General features: G+C 39.5%; 1 long non-coding RNA gene across 1 annotated transcript in view; it reads left to right on the top strand.

Moving 5' to 3' along the window:
* Positions 1-23,409, top strand: part of LOC132531468 (uncharacterized) — a 202,213-nt gene that overhangs the window by 22,143 nt on the left and 156,661 nt on the right. Inside the window, exon 3 of the long non-coding RNA XR_009544111.1 lies at positions 11,432-11,525. This is a non-coding gene — a long non-coding RNA (uncharacterized LOC132531468). The remainder of the gene's footprint in view (positions 1-11,431; positions 11,526-23,409) is intronic.

The raw sequence follows: 23,409 nt of genomic DNA on the forward strand, positions 1-23,409 counted from the left end.
GACCAATGAAACTCCATTAAAATATGGCCACATTTAAAACTACACTGATTGCTAACAAAAGAGGCTGCTATGGGCTGATGTCTGTGTCCCTCCTAATTCATCTATTTGACCCCTAATGCCCAATGTGATGGTTTTAGGAGGTGGTTTTAGGAGGTGAGAAATTTGACACATGATTAGGTCATGAGAGTAGAACCCTAAGGCATGGGATTAAGTACCCTTATAAAAGACCCCTCAGAGCTCCCTTGCCCCTTCTGCCATGTCAGATTACAGTGAGAAGATGGTAGTCTGTGAACCAGGATTCTCACCAGACACCGAATTGTGTGACTTCCCCGACTCCAGAACCATGAGAAGTAAATGTTGTTTTGTAAGCCACCCAGTCTATCATATTTTGTTGTTGCAGCTGAAATGAACTAAGACAGAGGCAAATCTGAAGCTTCAGTAATTCTCAGGAACAAGAAAGTGCTAAAATGCCATTTTCCTTTTTATTTAGCAGTGAAGTGGAGAGACAGTGTGTGCAGTTTTTAAAAGCCCTAGATTTAGACAGGCTCAGGTTTGAATCCTGGCTCTGCTACTTCCCAACCCACGCAAAATAGTTCAACATTTTCTAAACCTCTTCATGTCTAATATTATTTTTAAATAAACAACTGAAAAGTCAACCTACTTCAATTTTAGAAATTGCCTAAAAGGATTGCACGTGTGAAGCTAGAGAAAACTGTTTTCTTTTCCACTGCTGGAAGAGTAAAACAAATTTATCTGCAGCAACAGGCTATCTAATAAATAGTTTCTTCAAAATTAAATACTGCAGTTGTGAAAATGGTTCTTGATAAATGAGGCAAATGTTTAGGGAAGGCAGAGAGTATTAAGGAGATTCCAAGTTATATTATAGCAAATGCAACTTTTTGATCCACAGCAGTGTTGCATTTGGAGTCAGGCATTTTTAGTAACTATGGTCCATTGCCTCACTCTATCTTTCTGATTGTGCAACTCCCAAACCTTGGAGTCATCCTTGGCGCCTCTGTTTCTCTCATAACTTCAAAATATATCTAGAATCTGACCCCTTCTCCCTACCTCTACTGCCACCACCTTGATCAAGACCTCAGTCATCTCTCACCGAATGACTTTAATAGCCTCCCAACTCCCTGCATCTACTCTTGCCCCCATGCAGTATTTTCTTACCACAGCAGTCAGAGTGATCCTCTTAAAATCTGTCAGTTCATGTTACTCCTTAGCTCAAAACTAATCACTGGCTTCCCCATTTCACTCAGAATAATGCTGAAGTCCTTATAGCCCGCATAATCTAACCCTACCACCACCACCACCATTGGCCTTCCCTGCTCTTTCTTTACAATGCCAGGTACACCCCTGCCCTATGACCATTGCTCTTTGCCTGGAATGTTCTTCTCCCAGATATCTGCTTAGCTAACTCTCCCACCTCCTTTAAGTTTTTGCTTAAATTTTACTTTCTCAGTGAGGCTTGCCTTGACCTCCTAATTTTATACTGAAAATTCCCCCAACCATATCCCAGGAATCCCAATCCTCTTTCCCTTGTACTTTATTTTACAACACACTAGATAGCTTATTTATTTTATTTTGCTTAAGTCTGCACCCCCACCCCCACCCCCACACATACCAGAGTGTAAACTTCAGAGGGGCAGCAGTCTCTGTTTTGTTCACTGATATATTCTAAGCATCTAGAACACTGCTTGGCATATAGTACACACTCAACAAATATTTGTTGAATTAATTTGTTTTGTGGTTACTAGCTTTGTGTGTGTTTGTTGCACTGTCTTATTTGGACAAAGACTAAACTAAATTGACAATAATTTAATAAATCTAATTGCATGAGTTGCAGGTTTCCCGTTTTCTTTTTACTTCTCTTTGTTTTCAATTTCTTCTTCATGCTACTATAAAATCCCCAAATATCTCAAAACAACTCTATTTTAAGCTGACATTCATATTTCCTCACCTAAGAACCCATGTTCCTCATGTCATTTAATATATATCTATGCCATTTCCATTTCCTTTCTAGTACTCAGCCATACCCTATCTATGCACAGAACAGAACGTGTATGTCCAAAAATTCATTATTTTTAGGGCTGCCTAGTCTTATGTATTGGCTGAGTGACACTCACCCTGAGGCCAGTAGTCTGGGTTGGGATTGTTGCTGTAAAGAACGGAGAGAATAGGAGCAGTGGTGCATAGAGGAAGATCTGGGGGTTGGCCCTTCATGTGAAAAGGTTGACTCTCTGTTACCCCTTTCCCCGTGGGACAAGGGAAAGAATACAAATTGGAATGGGGACATTAATAAAATTGTGTGCTATACACCGTGGTATATAAAGCCCTCCCTTGGCACCTTTACAAAATTTTCAGTAGAATCTACATTGCTTATAAGTATTTGAAGGGTGGGTTTTCCTTGGAAGGGACTTGAATATGTTCTGTTTCCTACTTCAAGGTTGACATGGGGCCAAAATGGAGGCTTCCATGGCAGGCCTACATAAGGAAACTTTTAGGTGTAGGATTAGCAGAACTAATAAAGACCTATTCAAGTAACTAAGAGAAGTGTTAGGAAAAGAACCATAAAAATGGCAAAAATTCATACAATTAGAGCCCTCCTTTTGGTTTAGGAGTCTGTCTCCCCAAAATATGTTTTAAATATTTAAATGTTGCCTAGGCAAGGAGATTTTGGTAGGGTCCATCCCATTTTTCATTAACACACTTGTTGAGACTAATTAGCTTCTTTGATAAAAAGTGAACAGAGCCTTGAAAGAAAAGGCAAAAGGAAAATATTCATAGTTATGATGACCTGCCCTCCTCTTTGCCCTTACCTAGAGTGGCAACTGGGTCATGGGGAAATGATGGAAGTTACATTCTACCAGCACGCACCTGCAACATCTTGGGGCAGGCATCACAGTGGCCACCCCTGCCCCAGGCTGGCAGCACCACAGTGCATTTGGTAGGTGTGTTGGCAGGGCCAAGCTCTCAGTACCCCCATCAAGGTACCAAGTGCCTCTTGGAGTGGAGGTTGCAATCCTTTGGGGATTGCCCGTCTACCACGGGTTAAGGTGGTGGGCCATGGGAAGGGAGGTTGACTTCTTGCCCCTGTCCAGGGCACAGTGCATAGGTCCTGCAGCTGGCAAGAGGTGAACTTGCTCTTAGAGAAAAACATAGGCAGAACACTCCATGACATAAATCACAGCAAGATCCTTTTTGACCAACCTCCTAGAGAAATGGAAATAAAAACAAAAATAAACAAATGGAATGTAACGAAACTTAAAATCTTTTGCACAGCAAAGGAAAACATAAATAAGACAAAAAGACAACCCTCAGAATGGGAGAAAATATTTGCAAATGAAGCAACTGACAAAGGATTCATCTCCAAAATTTACAAGCAGCTCATGCAGCTCAATATCAAAAAAACAAACAACCCAATCCCCAAATGGGCAGAAAACCTAAATAGACATTTCTCCAAAGATATACAGATTGCCAACAAACACATGAAAGAGTGTCAACTCATTAATCATTAGAGAAATGCAAATCAAACCTACAATGAGATATTACCTCACACCTGTCAGAATGGCCATCATCAAAAAATCTAGAAACAATAAATGCTGGAGAGGGTGTGGAGAAAAGGGAACCCTCTTGCACTGTTGGTGGGAATGTAAATTGATACAGCCACTGTGGAGAACAGTATGGAGGTTCCTTAAAAAACTACAAATAGAACTACCATATGACCCAGCAATCCCACTATTGGACATATACCCTGAGAAAACCATAATTCAAAAAGAGTCATGTACCACAATATTCATTGCAGCACTATTTACAATAGCCAGGACATGGAAGCAACCTAAGTGTCCATCGGAAGTGAATGGATAAAGAAGATGTGGCACATAGATACAATGGGATATTACTCAGCCATAAAGAGAAACGAAATTGAGTTATTTGTAGTGAGGTGGATAGACCTCGAGTCTGTCATACAGAGTGAAGTACGTCAGAAAGAGAAGAACAAATACCGTATGCTAACATATATGTATGCAATCTAGAAAAAAAAAAAAAGGTTCTGAAGAACCTAGGGGCAAGATGGGAATAAAGACGCAGACCTACTAGAGAATGGACTTGAAGACTCGGGGAGGGGGAGGGGTAAGCTGGGACAAACAGATAGTGGCATGGACATATATACACTACCAAATGTAAAATAGATAGCTAGTAGGAAGCAGCTGCATAGCACAGGGAGATCAGCTCGGTGCTTTGTGACCACCTAGAGGGGTGGGATAGGGAGGGTGGGAGGGAGGGAGATGCAAGAGGGAAGAGATATGGGGATATATGTATATGTATAGCTGATTCACTTTGTTATAAAGCAGAAACCAACACACCATTGTAAAGCAATTATACTCCAATAAAGATGTTAAAAAAAAAAAAGAGGTGAACTTGGCAGCTGGTGGATGGTGGGTGCACACATTTGTGGAATGGCGCCCCGGGGTGCCTTTGAGAGGCATCTTGAAAGTATCCCCGGGCAAGGAAACAGGACATTAAGTAGCAAATACAAAACACCATGATGAGTTGAGAGAGAAGAAGAAAGAAGAATGTTTTATATTTTGGTATCTTTAATATTACAGTACTTTGGCAATTTTTCTGCTTTTTGAACAAGGCACTATATTTTCATTTTTTACTGGGCCCTGCAGATAATGTGGCCAGTCCTGTCTGTATGCATTCCACTTCTTTTCCTTTCTAAGTAACAGGTTATAACATCAGACATGGTGATGTGTCTTTAATTCGTGAAAATAAGCCAATTTTTACAACACATGTTATTAATCTTCAGTTACCTTTGATGGGTTTAGCAAAGGGGAATCAGTTTTTCCCATACCCATAAGAATCACCGTATTGTTAAATTCACTTTATTGAATGATTTAAAATTAATAAGCAGGGAAGAAAATTTAGTAGTTGTCAGTAATATTTCATTTTAAATTGCAGTAATTTCTTTTCTGGATGTTCCTGATATCCAGCAACCATGATATAAAATGTTGCTTCTGCATAGATATTATATGACATAGGAGAATTTATTTTCAGTTTTGAGGCATACAAGTCTTCTAAAAATAAAATAAGCATTAAAAATAATTGAGGGGACTTCCCTGGTGGAGCAGTGGTTAGGAGTCTCCTTGCCAATTCAGGGGACACAGGTTCGATCCCTGGTCCGGGAGGATCCCACATGATGCAGAGCAACTAAGCCCACGAGCCACAACTACAGAGTCTGTGCACCACAACTACTGCAGCCCGTGCGCTAGAGTCCATGCTCTGCAACAAGAGAAGCCACTGCAATAAGAAGCCCACGCACCAGAACGAAGAGTATCCCCTGCTCGCTGCAACTACAGAAAGTCCACGTGCAGCAACAGACCCAACGCAGCGGGAAAAAAAAAAAAAATTGAATCTTTGAAATATGCATTTGCTGTCTCTTCTTTTGTTAGGGAAGTGGTATAGCTTAGTAGAAAGAACCCATGATTCTGAGATAGAAGAAGAAAATGGACAAGTTATTTAACTTTTCTGGTTCCTAGTTTTATGTTTGTTAAATAAAGACCTTCAAGTAACTAGAAAATTTCTCAGGTTTCTTCCAACCCTGGAATCCAATGAAGTTTGAATAGCATGCTTTAAACACACACATACAAACACACACACACACACACACTTTATTTATTTGAATGAATACTACTACTATTAAACAATTTTTTATTTATTTATTTTTTTTCCGGTACGCGGGCCTCTCACTGTTGCGGCCCCTCCCGCTGCGGAGCACAGGCTCCGGACGCGCAGGCCCAGCGGCCATGGCTCACGGGCCCAGCCGCTCCGCGGCATGTGGGATCCTCCCAGACCGGGGCACGAACCCGTGTCCCCTGCATCGGCAGGCGGACTCTCAACCACTGTGCCACCAGGGAAGCCCTAAACTATTTTTAATAACTATGGGTCTTGGAGCATATTTGCATGAAATGAATAGAAACGTACTGAATTTACTCAAGTAAAAATTCTTTTTTTCTTTTTGAGAAGTTGTGTCATGTAGAACAAGAATGTAAAAAATATACATGTATGAATACATATTAAAAATAACTATAAAGTAACCACCACCCAGACTAAGAAATAGAAAACTGCCATACCTTAGAAGCCCCTTGTTTGCACCTCTCTGAACACATCTCTCTCCCTCCCCTGCAGAGGTACCTGTTATACTGCTTTTTTGAGAAAATCATTCTCTTGTTATTCTTTACAGATTTTACCATCTATATAGGTGGTGTTAAATCATATGTTATTTTTAAAAGAGTTGTATTATAAAAATAACGTTTTGCAGTTCCCAAAGAAACCAGGAACAACTAAGCCATAGGAAGGACAGGAATCAATACATTTTGGCACTCTCAGTATCAAGATTTAGAGACCTTTGTTCTAGTGCTCTACCAATTAATGTGCCTCAGCTATTAAAGTATTGAGATAGAAAATCTTATTAGCTGAAATGGCTTTTTTCTCCTTAGTCAGATGTCTACCTCTGATCCAATCAGCTGTGGCTGAGGAGATGGCAACATAGTAGAAAAAGGGCAGCCACAGTAGTCCCAGTCATTTATTCAGAGGTTATATACACTGTTCAGGAAATAGCTAGATACAATGAATAATTCAGTCAATGATGATGTCACTTTATTTATTTATTTATTATTTATTTTTTGCCTGTGTTGGGTCTTCATTGCTGTGTGCGGGCTTTCTCTAGTTGCAGCAAGCGGAGGCTACTCTTTGTTGCAGTGCGTGGGCTTCTCATTGCAGTGGCTCCTCTTGTTGCAGAGCACAGGCTCTAGGCGCGCAGGCGTCAGTAGTCGCAGCATACAGGCTCAGTAGTTGCAGTGCATGGGCTGTAGGGCGTGTGGGCTTCAGTAGTTGTGGCTCGCGAGCTCTAGAGCGCAGGCTCAGTAGCTGTGGCACATGGGCTTAATTGCTCCGCGGCACATGGGGTCTTCCTGGACCGGGGATTGAACCTGTGTCCCCTGCATTGGCAGGCAGATTCTTCACCACTGTACCACCAGGGAAGTCCCGATTTCACTTTAAACAAGTCTGAACTACCATTGGCTTTATTTTCTCATCAATAAATACTGTATTTCACATTCTGTTATAAAATATCTTCAGATGTCTAAGAGAAAAAAATGCTAACCTTAATTCCGTTAATTTGGCATAGGAAATAATTTTCCTTCTTATTATTTTATTTAATTATTACTAGATGTTTCTTGGGTGTCTGTGTTGCCCCTTAATGGAGAAATTCATTGAATCTCACCCACTGCTGCTCTGCATTGGGCTTGTGCTCTCTAGCCAGGCCCATATCTTCTTCTTTTCCCAAACCAATTAAGAATATCAAATGCCACTTGTTCAATAACAAATGTGATGGAATTAAATGCATTCTTTTCTTTTTAGCATATCATTTTAAACATAAATTGTGTATTAAGGATGTAGATCATTGATTCTACCCATCCTCTATTTCTAAAAGATTCTGACTCTTGCCTCCATCACAATAGAGCCCTTGCTGGCCTGTTTGTACAATGAGATCCCACCCCTCCCCTGGACTTAGGCAAGTAAGCAAAGGGCAGACACTTGGCTGGCCCAAGGAGATGCACCCTATTTTGTAGCTAAACCAATCAAATCCTCCTTTTTGAACATTTGAGAAAGGAGACACAGAAACCTAGGGAGTGGTTAGCTGCATCATTTTCATAGGGGAGCTGGAAAAGGTGACTGCCCTGTTCCCACCCTTGCTTTCTCCTTGAATTCTGTAAGATCAGTATTTCTTAAATCACAGATCAAGAGTATAATAAACACTTGAACTAATTTGAGTAGGTTACTTGAAATAAAACTTGTTCTAAAACAAATAGAAAAAAATTTAAAATACTTTTTCCTTTTAAAAAAACTAAGTTATGGGCTTCCCTGGTGGCGCAGTGGTTGGGAGTCCGCTTGCCGATGCAGGGGACGCGGGTTCGTGCCCCGGTCCGGGAGGATCCCACATGCCGCGGAGCGGCTGGGCCCGTGAGCCATGGCCGCTGGCGCTGGGCCTGCGCGTCCGGAGCCTGTGCTCCGCGGCGGGAGAGGCCACAGCAGTGAGAGGCCCGCGTACGGCAAAAAAAAAAAAAACAAAAAACAAAAACTAAGTTATTTCCTAAAACAGTAGTTCTCAAATTTGAGCGTGCATCAGAATCAGCTGGAGGCTTGTTAAAGCACAGATTGCTGGGTCCCATCCCAGAATTTCTGATTCAATATATCTGGGATGGGGGTGGGGCATTATAATTCACATTTCTAACAAGCTCCCAGATGATGCTGATATTCCTGGTCCAAGGACCACTCCTTGAGAAACAATGCCCTAGAAATAATCATCTAAGGTGACCATAGATAACAAGACTTTTTTTTTTAAACCAAAAATTAAGATTCTTCAGAAGAGTGCAATAGTTATGAGTTCATACCCTGGATGAAGCCAGATAACCTAGATGCAAATCCTGGCTCTGCCACTTACAAAGTGGGTAAACTTGGGCAAGTTACTTAACCTTTCTCTGCCTCTTCATCTGTAAAGTAGATAGTCTAATAGATAATACCGGTAGACAGCCTAGCACTATACAATTCCAGGAATCCCATTCATGTAGACTACAACATGAATAGCATCACCTAGAATTGTGCAAAGGGGTCATCCTGTTAGGAGTACTTACCTCATGGAGTTGTGATGATTAAGATCATTGTGAGGATTAAAAGAAGCAGAATGCATATAAAGGGTTTAGAACAGTGCCAGCACATGGTAAGGATTCATTAGGTACTATTAGAAAATGGTCCACATCTTGGCTATGCAAAGAAAATACTGAACACATTGTCATGGTAACTGTATCTTTAGTTAAGAATTAAAGGAGTTCAGGTACCACTGTGCAGGTGTAGTAGATTAAAAAAAATTTTTTTTAAGAGTCGTGTGCTTCGGAGAGCAATTAAGTGGCAAAAGAATGACCCTAATTCTTCCAGGACACAAAACTATCCTTTACCCTCTACACATAACTAGCATAAAATAAAAATAAACAAATAGTCACTGCTATCCCTAAATTATATTTTAATTCCTGAAACATTAATTCTCTGATTATCAAGAGGTAATTAGTATAGATTGGACCCTAATGGTTTTAAAAATTAAGTCAATTCATTTCTCCAACATACTGTGTTCTGACTTAAAATATTACTGAAGGGCATAGGTGATAAATTGCACAATTTTATTTGATAAGATAAGAAACTGCTTTAAGCAGGGAAATTTTTAAAAAACCAAAGTTGTATTTGGAACTGTAGGAATAGTACAAGCCAGGTGAACTTGGTGCCATAAGAAAAGTCCTTTTTATTTATTATTTTTATTTTTAAAATTTTTTGGCTGTTCCGTATGGCATGCAGGATCTTAGTTCTCTGACCAGGGATCGAACCTGTGCCCCCTGCAGTGGAAGTGCAAAGTCTTCACCACTGGACCACCAGGGAAGTCCCTAAGAAAAGTCCTTTGAGACATGCATGTGAATGTTCATGGCAATATTATTCATAAGAGCCAAAACCTAGAAACAATCCAAATGTCCATCAACTGGTGAATGGATAAACAAAATGTGATATATTGGTTATCTATTGCTATGACCAAATCACCCCAAAACGTAGTGGCTAAAAATAACAAATGTTTATTTTCTCACCATTCTTGTGAGAAATCAAAGGGTCAGAAATCTGGATCTTGCTTTGTTGGTAACTCTAGCTTAGTCTCTCCTAAGGTTGCAGTCAAGGTGCTGGCCAGGGCTGCAGTCTCATCTGAAGACTCAACTGCAGAGGAGGGGTATCTGCTTCCATGCTCACTCATGTGGTGTTAGCAGGCCACAGGTTCTCATTGGCTATTGGCCAGAAACATCAGTTCGTTGCTATGTGGACCTCTCTATAGGGCTGCTCACAACATGGCAGCTCAGAATGAGGGATTCAAGAAAGAGAGAGAGAATGAGAGCCCCCAAGATGGAAACCATAGTCTTTTTATTTTAAATTCTAACCTAATTAGATTTTAACCTAATCTCAGGAGTGATAGCCCACTACATTCTGTTCATTAGGAGTGAGTTACTAGGTCCAGCCCATACTCAATGGGAAAGAATTACACAGGGGCATGAAAACCAGGAGGCAGGGATCATTGAGGGCCATCTTAGAAGCTGCAACCAATGTGGTACATCCATACAGTGGTACTATTCAGCAATAAAAAGGAACAAACTACAGGGATATGCTACAAATGGATGAACCTCAAACACTTTAGGCTAAGTATAAGAAGTCAGGCATAAAAGACCACATTCTGTATGTTTCTATTATTTGACATTCTGAAAACACAAAATTATAGAAACAGAAAGTAGGTTAGTGGTTACTTAAGGCTGTGGGGGTGGGGAGAAGGGAATTTTTGGTGGGTGATGGACATATTATTAAAATGGATTGTAGTGATGGCTACACAACTCTATATATTTACTAAAAATCATTAAATAAATACTTACAAAAAAGATGGCATGGGATACAAAACAACTAGCCTGTATGTTTCCAAAAATGTCAATATCATGAAAGGCAGAAGGTATTATGTCAGATTAGAAGAAACTAAAAAGCCATGACAACCAACTCTAATGCATGATCCTGGATTGGATCCTGAATGTGGCAGTGGAGGGCATGGGAGAGATGCCATAAGGACATAAGGAAAATTGGAGAAATTACATATGGCCTGTAGATTAGATAAGAGTATTGTACCAATATTAAACGTTCCAAATAATTGTCCTGTGGTTATGTAGGAGAATGCCCTTGTTCTTAATAAATATATGCTCTTTAGGGTGAAGTTGCATGTTTTCTGCAACTACCTCTCAACTGGTTCAGGAAAAAAAATTGTATGTATAAAGAGAATGTGGAAGTGTGAGAGCAGGGGCTTCCCTGGTGGCACAGTGGTTAAGAATCTGCCTGCCAATGCAGGGGACACAGGTTCGATCCCTGGTCCGGGAAGATCCCACATGCCGCGGAGCAACTAAACCCGTGCACCACAACGACTGAACCTGCACTCTAGAGCCCATGAGCCACAGCTACTGAAACCTGCACGCCAAGATCCCGTGCTCCGCAACAAGGGAAGCCACTGCAATAAGAAGCCCGGGCGCCACAACAAAGAGTAGCCCCCACTTGCCGCAACTAGAGAAAGCCCGTGGCAGCAACGAACACCCAGTGCAGCCAAAAATAAATAAATAATTTTTTTTAAAAAAATGAGAGCAAATGTAATTAATTGTTAACAATTGGTGAATCTGGGTGAAGGGTACATGAGAATTCTTTGTACTGTTTTTGCAACTCTTTTGTAAATTTAAAATTATTTCAAAATAAAAAGTTAAAAAAAATAAAACAAATCTTTGAATGAAATTCTCCCTCTGTCCCTTAGCTTCCAGCCAGGATCAAATACAATTACCAGTACAAACAGAAAAACCAACAGAAGAAAAAAGAAAACAAATGATTTTTGACCTATTACTTATCAGGTACTATTTTTCTTTGTTTTATTTAATTCTTCTAACGCACTTGGAGCAGTGGTTCTTGACCTCATCTGTACATTACAATCACCTAGGGATTTTAAAACTCCCTGTACCCTGGCAAAAACCACACCGATGAAGTTAAAAGCTCTGGGGGGGCTTCCCTGGTAGTGCAGTGGTTGAGAGTCCGCCTGACGATGCAGGGGACACGGGTTCGTGCCCTGGTCCAGGAGGATCCCACATGCCGCGGAGCGGCTGGGCCCGTGAGCCATGGCCGCTGAGCCTGCACGTCCGGAGCCTGTGCTCCTCAACGGAAGCTCTGGGGATCGGACCCCGTCATCAGTATTTTTAAAGTTCTCCAGGTGATTCCATTGTGCAGCCAAGGTTCAGACCACTGCCTTGGACATAAAGCTTTATCATCTCCCTCTTAGAATCGTAAAAGTTGAGGCCCAGGGAGATTTTGTAACTTGCCCAGCTTGCAAAAGTGGAAGAGAGGGTAGATGGACATGGGTACACAGAAAAGAAGCGGCATCCATGTGACCCCATTTTCAGGCTCTTACCACCTCACCTTCTGGCCCTCTTGGGTCTTCACCTGGCTTTCCCGAGCGTGGTCTTCAGACAAGGAGCTGAGTTGGATGCTGCAAAATACAATCAGACTTGCTGTGGATTTTAAGGAACTTATAAAATGAACACAAATATATAAAAGGTAGTTAATATTTATAGAAAAATTGTATAAAAGCACATAACTGCTTTGTGAGAGGGTGAAATCTGGTGATGAGAGTAAATTCAATCCAGAAAGTCTTCTTTGATAAGTGGTCAAGAAAGAGAAATTTACATCTCTAGACATTCCTTCTCATGATAACATATCTCCTTTCAAAACAGACAAAACAGACCTTTTTATTTTAATTGTTAAATAAGAAATTTCGAAAAGACTTCACTCCAAATTTAGAATAGTTACATATGCTTCCTTTAAGCCATGCTTCTCAATAACCTGTAAATCACTAGAAAGAATTGTCTCATTTTAATTTAGTCCCATCTATTAATTTTTCATATCGCTGAACAGATAATATTCATGTAATAAACCTTAATTGTTGCTTCTCCTAGGTTTCCCAAACATTTAGAAAATAAGCCTTTTCAAGTGCTATTTAAGCTGAAGAGGAGGAAATTTGACCCACAGTTTATCACTTAGCTCATTAACATACTAATATGACTACAATTTGCATTTGACTAGGGGGTTGTTTTTTCACTCTTGTAATCTTGTTGGCAGAATATCACAATTTTTGGTTGACTTTTAAAACAAATTGTCTATCTACACTAGGGAAATAAGGTGGTGTTAATACAAGAAGCTTGGAAGTTAATTAATTGCTCTGAAACAATTCCATGTTGGTTTAGCCTCTTAGGTGGTGTTATTTGCACGGCTCTCGCTAATGCTAATGATCAATTCACATTGGCATTTAAACAAAATCAACCCTAAGACATTTCTCACACTTCCTAATGAATGATTCTTTTTTTCTTAGTCTCAAGTTATCTAGTCCTGTGGCGATCTAGGATAGCTCTTTTACTTTGATAAGTAAAAGTGTGGCTGAGACTTTCCAATAGCTTTTTCAGGTAACTAATTCAGAATGAACTAGCTCTTTTCTAGCTGCTTACCCTTCAAAGAATTTACTTTATGGATACACATAGGAAGGAAATTATCTGCACTGTGTTGAGGCAATCTTACTGGTATTAAGATTTTTTTTAATATATTTATTATTTATTTATTTACTTTTGGCTTCATTGGGTCTTCATTGCTGCGCGTGGGCTTTCTCTAGTTGAGGTGAGCGGGAACTACTCTTCACTGTGGTGCATGGGCTTCTCCTTGCAATGGCTTCTCTTGTTGCGGAACATGAGCTCTAGGAGTGCGGGCTTCAGTAGTTGCAGCATGTGGGCTCGGTAGTTGTGGCTCGTGGGCTCTAGAGCGCAGGCTCAGTCATTGTGGTGCACGGACTTAGTTGCTCCATGGCCTGTGGGATCTTTCCAGACCAGGGCTCGAACCCATGTCCCCCATATTGGCAGGTGGATTCTTAACCACTGCGCCACCAGGGAAGTCCCTCGAGATTTTTATTATTAAAAGAAGTAATTAAATATTCTAAGTAATAACATGTTATTCTAAAATAGTCTAAAAATATTTTAGAAGTCCTGTAGTAAAAAGCACATTAACTGTAGAGAGGGGCAGGATATCTCTGGTGTAATGATGCCATTACTTTTTGTATGTGGTAAAGACTGAATGTTTGTGTCCCCTGAAAATTCATACACTGAAAGCTAATCTTCAGTATGATGGTATTTTGGAAGTGGGGACTCGGGGAGGTAATTAGGTCATGAGGGTGAAGCCCTCATTAATGGGATTAGTGCCCTTATAAAAGAGACCTCCAGAGGGCTGCCTACCCTCTTTGGCCATGTGAGGACACAGCAATAATAATATGGTGGTCTATGAGACAGGAAGTGGGCTCTTACCAGACACTGAATCTGCTAGCACCTAGATTTTGGAATTCCCAGCCTTCAGAACTATGAGAAATAAATTTCTGTTGTTCAAGCTACCCAGTCTATGGTATTCTGTTATAGCTGCTTGAATGGACTAAGACAGTATGTGTACAAGAAAACCAGTGTAAGGAGATAGATATAGATATAGATATAGATATAGATATATAGATGTAGGTATAGTTATGTATAGGTATATTTATTGGACAATTGTATATATTTATTGGAAATTATATATATAATACATATGTATAAAATATACGTGGAGAGAAACATTTCTTTCCTTTTAGGAGACAAGCAAATATTCATTAGGTCCCTGAGTGCAGCTGGTAAGATTGTTTTGATTAGATGAAAGAGTGTCCATTTCAGTGCCCCACTATATACCTGGGTAACAGGTTTGCATCAGATTTCTCTTTCCTGGGACAAAGTGCCTAATACACTCCTTTACAGTGAACAACGGACTTAAAATATCTGTCAGTTAGGAGTCTAAAATAATTAATTAGTAGTGATAGAATTTCTGGAATGCAGACAAGAGGGAGGAAGGAGAATAAGAAGAATGACACTAAGAGTTACCAAGCACCTACTATATGCAGGACACTATGGTAAACACACTTAACCTATGTTGTCCTATTTCATCCTCTCAGCAGCTGTGAGACAGAGGTACCAACTTCCCCACCTGAAAAATGGTGGAGGTTTAATAACTTTCTGAACACAATAAAGTGATAGAGTGGAGATTCACTTGTACAAAGAATTTGAAGAGTTCTATCCATTTCAAAGTCTGCTTTCTTTTCACTACATCATGCTGCTTTCAGAGTGAAAGAAGGTTCAGGGACTCTCCTGGCAGTCTAGCAGTTAAGACTCTTCACTTCCACCGCAGGGGGCACAGGTTCTACCCCTGGTAGGGGAACTAAGATCCCACATCCTGCATGATGTGGCCAAAAAAAGTAAAAACAAAACAAAAACAAAAAAAAACAAAGAAGGTTCAGTAAATTCTGATAAAAAAACAAATCTAAAAATTTGATACCCTGTGGAGGGAAATACAACAAGTTTTGGGAGTAGATATGGCAAAAAAGGAATATTGCTCAGGACATGGGAGGAGAAGACTAGAAGATAGCTAGAAATAGAGAACAGAAGGAGAGTGAAGACTTTTCAAGGACCCAGGACTAAGAATCGAATGTGCTTGGGTAACTGACTAGGTTAAAACTCTCAGTATAGATTTCTTCTAAGCTGAACAAAAATGAACTGTGAACCTGTATATGCTTACCTCTATGTAGCTATGGTTTTCAAAGAATAGTGTATCACTTGTAGTGGATTCAAGAAGATTAGCCTGTATTTGTTGCTGTCATTGAGAATTTAGTAAGAGGAGGAATGTAAGAAAAATGAGGGCATTTCTCTAAGATATACACAGGGGAATGAAATTATTGGAGCCATAGGTGTGTGGACCTGCATCTTAATTGGTTATTACCAAAGTTGGGGAGGATAGCTGTTCCTAGAAAGTCACTCGAAGAATATAATCTGACCTCTCTAGGGGAGGAAAAGTGTTATTCAACCCAAGTTCATGTGCCCAACATATGGTGAGGCCAAACCAACCAAAACATCGAAGTTTGGAGCAGAGAAAGGTTTATTGCAAGGGGAACGGGCTGCTTGTGCTCAAAAAGCCCAAACTCCATGACGGTCTTTGGGGGAGAGTTTTTATAGGCAAAATTTGCGGGGAGGACTACGGGGTGTATGACCTTCCTCTGATTGGTTGGTGGTAAATTAACAGGGTGGTGTTCCAGGAATCTCAATCATCAGCCTTCTGATTCCAACCAGTCTAGATTCCCTGTGCTTATGCTCAGCCTGAAGTTACCATCCTCCACCTGGGAGCCTTAGTTCCTATAGGAACTCAGAGATAAATATCAGATTGCTATACATATCCCCCGAGGAGGAACCAGAACCCTGCCCCATAGCTGCACTATTGTTTCTTGACTGCCTTTCTTTTGTTTCTTCATTCCCTCACTTTCCGAATTAGTAACCATTTGAATCTGCCCTTTGGAACTCAGGGAAGGCCTAGGAGGCTGGAAGCCTTTTTCCCACAAACAAGAAATGTTGGACACAGAAAGTCTTTTGTACCAGGGAGGGCCCCACAGGGTCCTGCTTGGTTTCAAAAGGAAACTGACTTCAGTCTAACAACAATTCACCAATCTCTTCAAGAACCCATTATGAATGTGGCACTGGATTCTGGAAGGTGCCGATAAATCTTCAAAATGGCTCCTGCCTTTGAGGAGCTGATTATATGATGTGGAGCTAGAGCATAGACCTCTGAAACACTAAATACCCATCATAGATGCTGAGTATATGTGAGGGGCTGCCTCGGGAAGTCGGGGGTTGGAGAGGGGTGTTGATAAGGAAGGCCTCCTGAGGAACTGGAGCAGGGCCTTGAAGGCCAGGGAGGTGAGAGAAATTTGGTCAGGGCAAAGAAGAGAAGGAAAGAGAACCAGGTGGGAATATCCAGGCTTGGATCTTCTGAGTCCTGATACATACATATGATATCCACACCGATATATATACAATATGTGCATGAGTGTGAGTATGGCTATATCTCTTTACACTTTAAGAGTACATTACACTTATATTAGTGGTAGGTATAAGTTAATACAGCCACTCTGAAGAGCCATTTGGTAATATCCAGATAATTTGCAGCCTTTGTTCCAACAATTTTATTCTTAGGTATATATCCCAGAGAAATTCCCCCTTTTGTGCTCAAGGGGATATGAATAGAATGGTCATTGCATGTTTTTAACAACAAGATATTAGAGCCAACTTACACGTCAATTTATAGGAAAATGAGTAAAAAGAATCCACTGGAATATCTATGATACAACAGTTAAAATCAATGAAATGGAGCTAAATACACAAACATGAATAAAACTCAAAAACAATGATAAGGGATAAAAGCAAATTGCAGAGTATATTCAGAATGATATTCATATAAAGTTTTAAAAACATGCAAAACAGTCCTATATGTCACATATATGTAGTAAAAATATACTACAATACTACCTGTCAGTGTGGTAAAAAATAAAGATAACCTTCGTGGTAGTGGTAACCCCTGATAGTGACAAAGTTTTATACAACTGGGAAAGGGCCTTCAACAATTTGTGTAATAATTTATTTTTTAAACGGTGTAATAGGTCCATGGGTGCTTATTTTGTTGATCTCTAACATTTTGTATGCCTGTAATGTTTCAACTTAAAAACATTAGAAGAGGTAAAAAGAAGACCAAAAAGATACACAGTGAAATGCTTAATAGTATTTATTGAGATTATAATGCAGATTAAATTTTCTTCTTCATTTTCTATATTTTTAAAAATAAATATATCATTTTTATTTAAAGTTTTATAAATGAAAACAACTTTTAAAAACAGATGCATTACAGAGCCATGCCATTTTGCAAGGGCCTAGAATAGTAACTGGTGTATATTAAAGTCTCAATAAATATTTACTGAATGAATGAATGAATGAAATGAATGGATGAATAATTGAGACCTTAGCAATACAGGCTGGTAGGGAGGAAGAGAAAGTAGGAATGGTGGAGGCAGGCAAGTGCCTGAGGCAGATCCTATATGGTACAACGTACAGTGGCCACATTCCTATTCCTAAGGAGTAGAAGCAATTCAGGTATAATGAGGTTGGACAGAGGCAGAAATGTTAACCTGATCACTTTTCCCCACTCTCAACTAACTATTCCTACCTTCCTTCTCTTTCTCACCTACCTGTGTTGCTGAGATTCATTCCTAGCACCTAAGCCTACCTATCACCATCTGTAGGACAAGTGGGAATGTTTGTATATAAATGGCATCCATGGTCTAAACAGCTAGCCTAGGTAACCTGGGTTGTATCTAGACATGGAATGGATAAAAGCCAGTTAATTTGCACTAGTATTGTCTCAGTTTGGGCTGCTATAACAAAGTATCAAGGATTGGGTGGCTTATAAACAACAGAAATTTATTCCTCACAGTTTTGGAGGCTGGAACTCCAAGATCAGGGTGCCAGCGTGGACAGGTTCTGGTGAGAGCCCTCTTCTGGGTTGCAGACTGCTGACTTCTTATTGTATCGTCATACAGCAGAAGGGGCAAGGGAGCTCTTTGGGGTTCCTTTTGTAAGGGCACTGATCCCATTCATGAAAGCTCCACCCTCATGACCTAATTATCTCCCAAAGGTCCCACTGGCTAATGTTGTTACTTTAGGAGTTAGAATTTCAACATGAATTTTGGGGGGACACAAACATTCAGTCCATAATAAGCATCAAACCCTCAAAATATTATCTCAAATATTTCATTAAGCTGGGGCTGAGGCACCATAGAGAGATTATATGGATTCAGTAATACATTCCCTTGCTTTAAATGAGGCCATATTTTTATTTGTACCAAAGTTCTTATACACCCAAGCAGAATTATATACCACTTGGTAAGAGTCTGCTTATTAAACTGATGAACAAGGTAATTCTTTGGGCTTAGGCTATTTGAGGAAAATACAACATGAATCTGCACAGAAAATAGCAGTAATCTTCTAAGTACAGACAAGTCAATTGTATTTGTTGTGCGCTAACATAGAGACTCCTGGGTTTTAGTAGATAGCCCACTATATAATCATCCTGGCTGAATAGGCTCAGATACTTTGTTTTGAAGAGAGTGCAGAAATCCTGCAGGTTTAATTGCCAATAAATCAGCATGACTTCCACTCCCTGGCACTCCTTTTCTACAATGATCTTTTCAACCAGAAAATGAAGAGATGGATTTTACAGTGTGTGTGTGTACTGCCTATGGTAAGATAACAGAATTATACTTGCCATTTTCTCCATTACAGGCTATGCTAGATAATGAAGGACTCTATTAATGACATGTTCTGTTTGCTTTTAGGTTATTTTCATCTTGTATTGTAGTTACTTCTTTTTGTTATTATGGAGAGCTGTCTTTCTTTTTAAAAAGAGAAACTTCTATCATTAATTCAATATTTTACCATCACCAGAGATTTTATTCCCCAGTTAATTCACAAGAATTTGCATTAAAATATTCTGGATCACTCAAAAAGCTATTCACGAACTGATTGAATTGGATGTTACTCTTAGCTGATTTTCAGATTTGGTTTAAATAGCTATTTTAAATTAATATTTCCAATTCACGACTATAACCAATACAGACATTTTAACACTCATCCATACCCAATGTAACATAAACCTGCTGTTTGCACTGTTGAATTGTTTGTATGTTGACGTTTATTTTAGTTTGAATGAATAATATTCTGTGGTAGATATGTATTTAGATTTTTATACAAACACTATAAGAAAACATCAAAATTTAAAACTACTAAATAGTAGGTTCCACTTTGTGCTTAATTTCGGAGTGCTACTGCTACCTATTCTGAAATTTAGGATGATGCTTTTCTTGCCTGACCACAGGGTGTTGGACCAGATGATTCCTTGAAGCTCTGTCTAGCTCTAAGATCTCTGATGCAACCTGCTGGGTCAGGACACCACCTTATTATGGGCTGTGTGCTGGACAATATTGTTGTGCTTTAAATATACATTTAAAAATGTTTTAAGGGGCTTCCCTGGTGGCGCAGTGGTTGAGAGTCCGCCTGCCGATGCAGGGGACACGGGTTCATGCCCCGGTCCGGGAAGATCCCACATGCCGCGGAGCGGCTGGGCCCGTGAGCCATGACCACTGAGCCTGCGCATCTGGAGCCTGTGCTCCGCAATGGGAGAGGCCACAACAGTGAGAGGCCTGCGTACCACAAAAAAAAAAAAAATGTTTTAAGAGTGAGAAGATTCTGGGATGATGGCAGCAGTGACATAGTTTTTTAATCTTTCCAAATCCCCATATTACAATACCTAGAGCCACTAGATAGCAAAACCGAAAACATTTGTCATAAAATTAGATGATAAGGTATCCCCAGAAAACCCAAACTACAAGCAAATGAGAACAAGCCACCAAAATCCACAAGACCTTCCATTTGTGTGGGAGAAAGCATAGGAAAGCAATAGGGCCTCTGATGCACCTGAAAACAGAGTAGAAAAAATAGCCAATAGATATTTACTGGAAAGGCAAAAGACCAATTTGTGAATAGCAGTTGAAATTGGGAGGTGTTTCCCCTACTCCAATGGCAGATGAATGTGAGAGGCCTACAGGGAGGATGGAAGGGACTAGAACAGATTGGTCTCAATAAGCTTATGAAATTACCAGCTAGGGCTCCCTTCCAGAATAGAGCCTGACCCAGCCTTCTGAGAGTAGAATCAAAATTAATCAAGATAAAGGCAATATAAACAAAGGAAAGAGAAGAACCACAGGCAGGAAATCTCAGGAAGCAAGCAGTTAACACTTTTTAACCCTTCATGGAAACAAAAGAGGGAGCTCTGTGAGGTTAGCAAAGCTACCCTGAACCATGCCTCCTTCTAAAAATTCAGAAATCTCTTTTCACATAAAAATCGACAATAAATTAGTTACTATACCAAAAAAGGGGGAGGGGAAAATAAGGAGCAGAATGACATCACTTCCAACAGTGCAAGGACATCAGAAACATGTGTCCACAGAATACATCGAGACCATAAGCTTTAATTTGACAATAATCTAAAAGGTATTAAGAAAAACAATCTAAATGATATTGACATGAAAAAAACATATCACATTTTATTTTAAACGTAAAATTAAAAATAAAAAATCATTTTAGAAATGAAGTCTTAACTAAAAAGAACACAAGAGAACATATAAATAATATCTTAAGGGAAATAAAAGATGAAAAGAGTAAGAATTTTTCAAATGAAAAAGAAGTTAAAAGATTTGGAAACAATTCAAGAGAAAGTGACAAATTAAAGGCAACAAAGATCCAACATATAGATAAAAGGAAGTCCTCAAAAAAGAAATCAAAGTGAAGGAACAAGTCAAATACTAAAAAACATAATTCAAGAAAACTTTGCTGAAATAATAAAGAAAAAAGAACTTAAATTACATGTTGAAAGAGTACACCATGTATCTGAGAGTATTCACCAGGACAACCCCAAGACATAATTTAGTAAAATTAATGACTTTAAAGAAAAAAGGAAAAAATCCTTTAGATATATAGGCAAAAGGAACATGGGATTTATATGACACACGCAATGAGATTATCATCAGACTTATCAACAGTTTATGCCAGACAGAAATGGAGTAACATATTTAAGGCACTCAAAGAAAACAAATGAGAATCAAGGATAAACTGCAAAGCTGACCATCAAGTATAAAAAGCACAGACAAGTCTTTATCAACATGCAAGAACTCTGAGAATATCACTCTCATTTTCTCACTGAGGAGTCTATTAGACAACAACCTTTGGACAATCAAACTGACTAAAGAGACATTGCTATTAGGCCTGCTAATGAGCATTAAACAAATAATTACGTGTACGACTAGGATTAAATAAGGATTAAAAGGGATAGTATGGTATGTAATGGCTCTCTGACAATGTAGATACAGTACAACTACTAAAACTGGGAGGAGAATGGGGAGAGGAATATGGGAAAAATTTTTGTCTGTTCTCAGTAATTCTATTTGTATTTTTCTGAGCCTGTGATGTATATAAAGCAGGGTAATATAAATAGCAGTTATGGAATATTTGAATTCTATTTTACCCTCTGCCCTTGAGTACCAGCATTTTCAGTGTGGAAGACTAAATATAGGAGGGGTTACATAGAAAAACCTACTGTCCTGAATTTGAATTGAAAATATCAATATTAACTTAGAGGTATTTTATGTTTAAAATGTATGTTTTTCTGTAGCTGTGTATTGTTTTATAATAGAAAGGTTTTTCATGTCTCCATCCACTGAAGAGGCCTAGAAACAGTGACAAATCCTGTAGTCATGACCATACCTAGCAGCCAGATTGTGATCTTGAAAATATCATTTCTCCCTAAAAGAAACCTGTGCTTCTCGGGGAAATGGGTGCTTCAGCTCTTCGGTAGTGTATTAGTTTGCTAGGGCTGCTGTAACAAAATACCACAATTGAGTGACTTAAACAAGAGAAATTTATTGTCTCACAGTTCTGGAGGCTAGAAATCCAAAATCAAGGTATTGGCAGGGTTGGTTCCTTCTGAGGGTCATGAGGGAAGGATCTATTCCAGGCCTCCCCTCTTGGCTTGTGGATGGCCGTCTTTTCCCTATGTTTCTTCACATTGTCTTACCTCTACATGTGTCTCTCTGTCCAAATTTCCCCCTTTTTTCATAAGGACACTAGTTAGATTAGATTAAGGCCTACTCTAATGACCTCACTTTAGCTTAATCACCTCTGTAAAGACCATATCTCCAAATAAAGTCACATTCTGAGGTACTGGGGTTAGGACTTCAACATAAAAAATGGGGGAGGGGGTGTGGTACAATTCAGCCTATAGTAGGCAGTAAATATACAGGATAAACTTCAAGTGCCTTGTTATACTAGATAGTGAGGAAGTTATTAAGATTTACTGGGGTCATAGCCAAAGGCCTAGGAGCCAACCTAAAGAAAAGACAGGACAGTTACAATTTGAAGACAATTACAAATTTACAATAAAATTACAATTTTTAGTATCTATTAAAGTAGTCAACCTCCTTAAAGTAGAGGTCAATAGAGAGCTAATTCACTGTCTTGAAAACTGACAGTGCAAAAGAATCAACTATTTATCCTACTTTTCCTGTATCAACAGTGCCATTGTGTCTCTTAATAGTAAATGAGGGGAAGCATCTTTTTATAAAAGCATTCAGGCTAATAATTTTAAAAGAAATAACAGATTTAGAGTATCACCATTTTTCAACCCTCAACAAATTAATGGTGTAGTCACTGAGCATCAACATGCTGCTGACATCACAAAAGGAGAGACAACCAGATGTGTGCCTCCCAGTGAAAGAAAACGTCATTAGCTATTGTCTTAGTCCCCTGGGGCTAATATAACAAAATACCACAGACTGGATGGCTTATAAACAGCATAAATTTAGTGCTTACAATTCTGGAGGCTGCCAGCATGGTCGGTGAGAACCCTCTTCTGGGTTGCAGACTTATCATTGTATCCTCACATGGTGGAAGGCCCTAGGGAGCTCTGTGGGATCTCTTTGATAAGAGTTCTAATCCCATTCATGAAGGCTCCTCCCTCATGACCTAATCACCTCCCTAAGGCCCCACCTATTAATACCATCATTTTGGAGGGTTAGGATTTCAACATATGAATTTAGGGGAGACACAAACATTCAGACCACAGCACCTAGTCTTCCCAGAGGAAGACTTGAATCTAATCATGCCTCTGGACCCAGCAAACAATATAAAGGAAATGAAGACAGAGAAACTTGTTGAACCATGGGTGTACAGTCAGCAGCATTTAGAGTGTAGGAGAGTG

The sequence above is a fragment of the Lagenorhynchus albirostris genome, chromosome 13 (assembly GCF_949774975.1).
Source record: "Lagenorhynchus albirostris chromosome 13, mLagAlb1.1, whole genome shotgun sequence".
NCBI classification, from domain to species: domain Eukaryota; kingdom Metazoa; phylum Chordata; class Mammalia; order Artiodactyla; family Delphinidae; genus Lagenorhynchus; species Lagenorhynchus albirostris.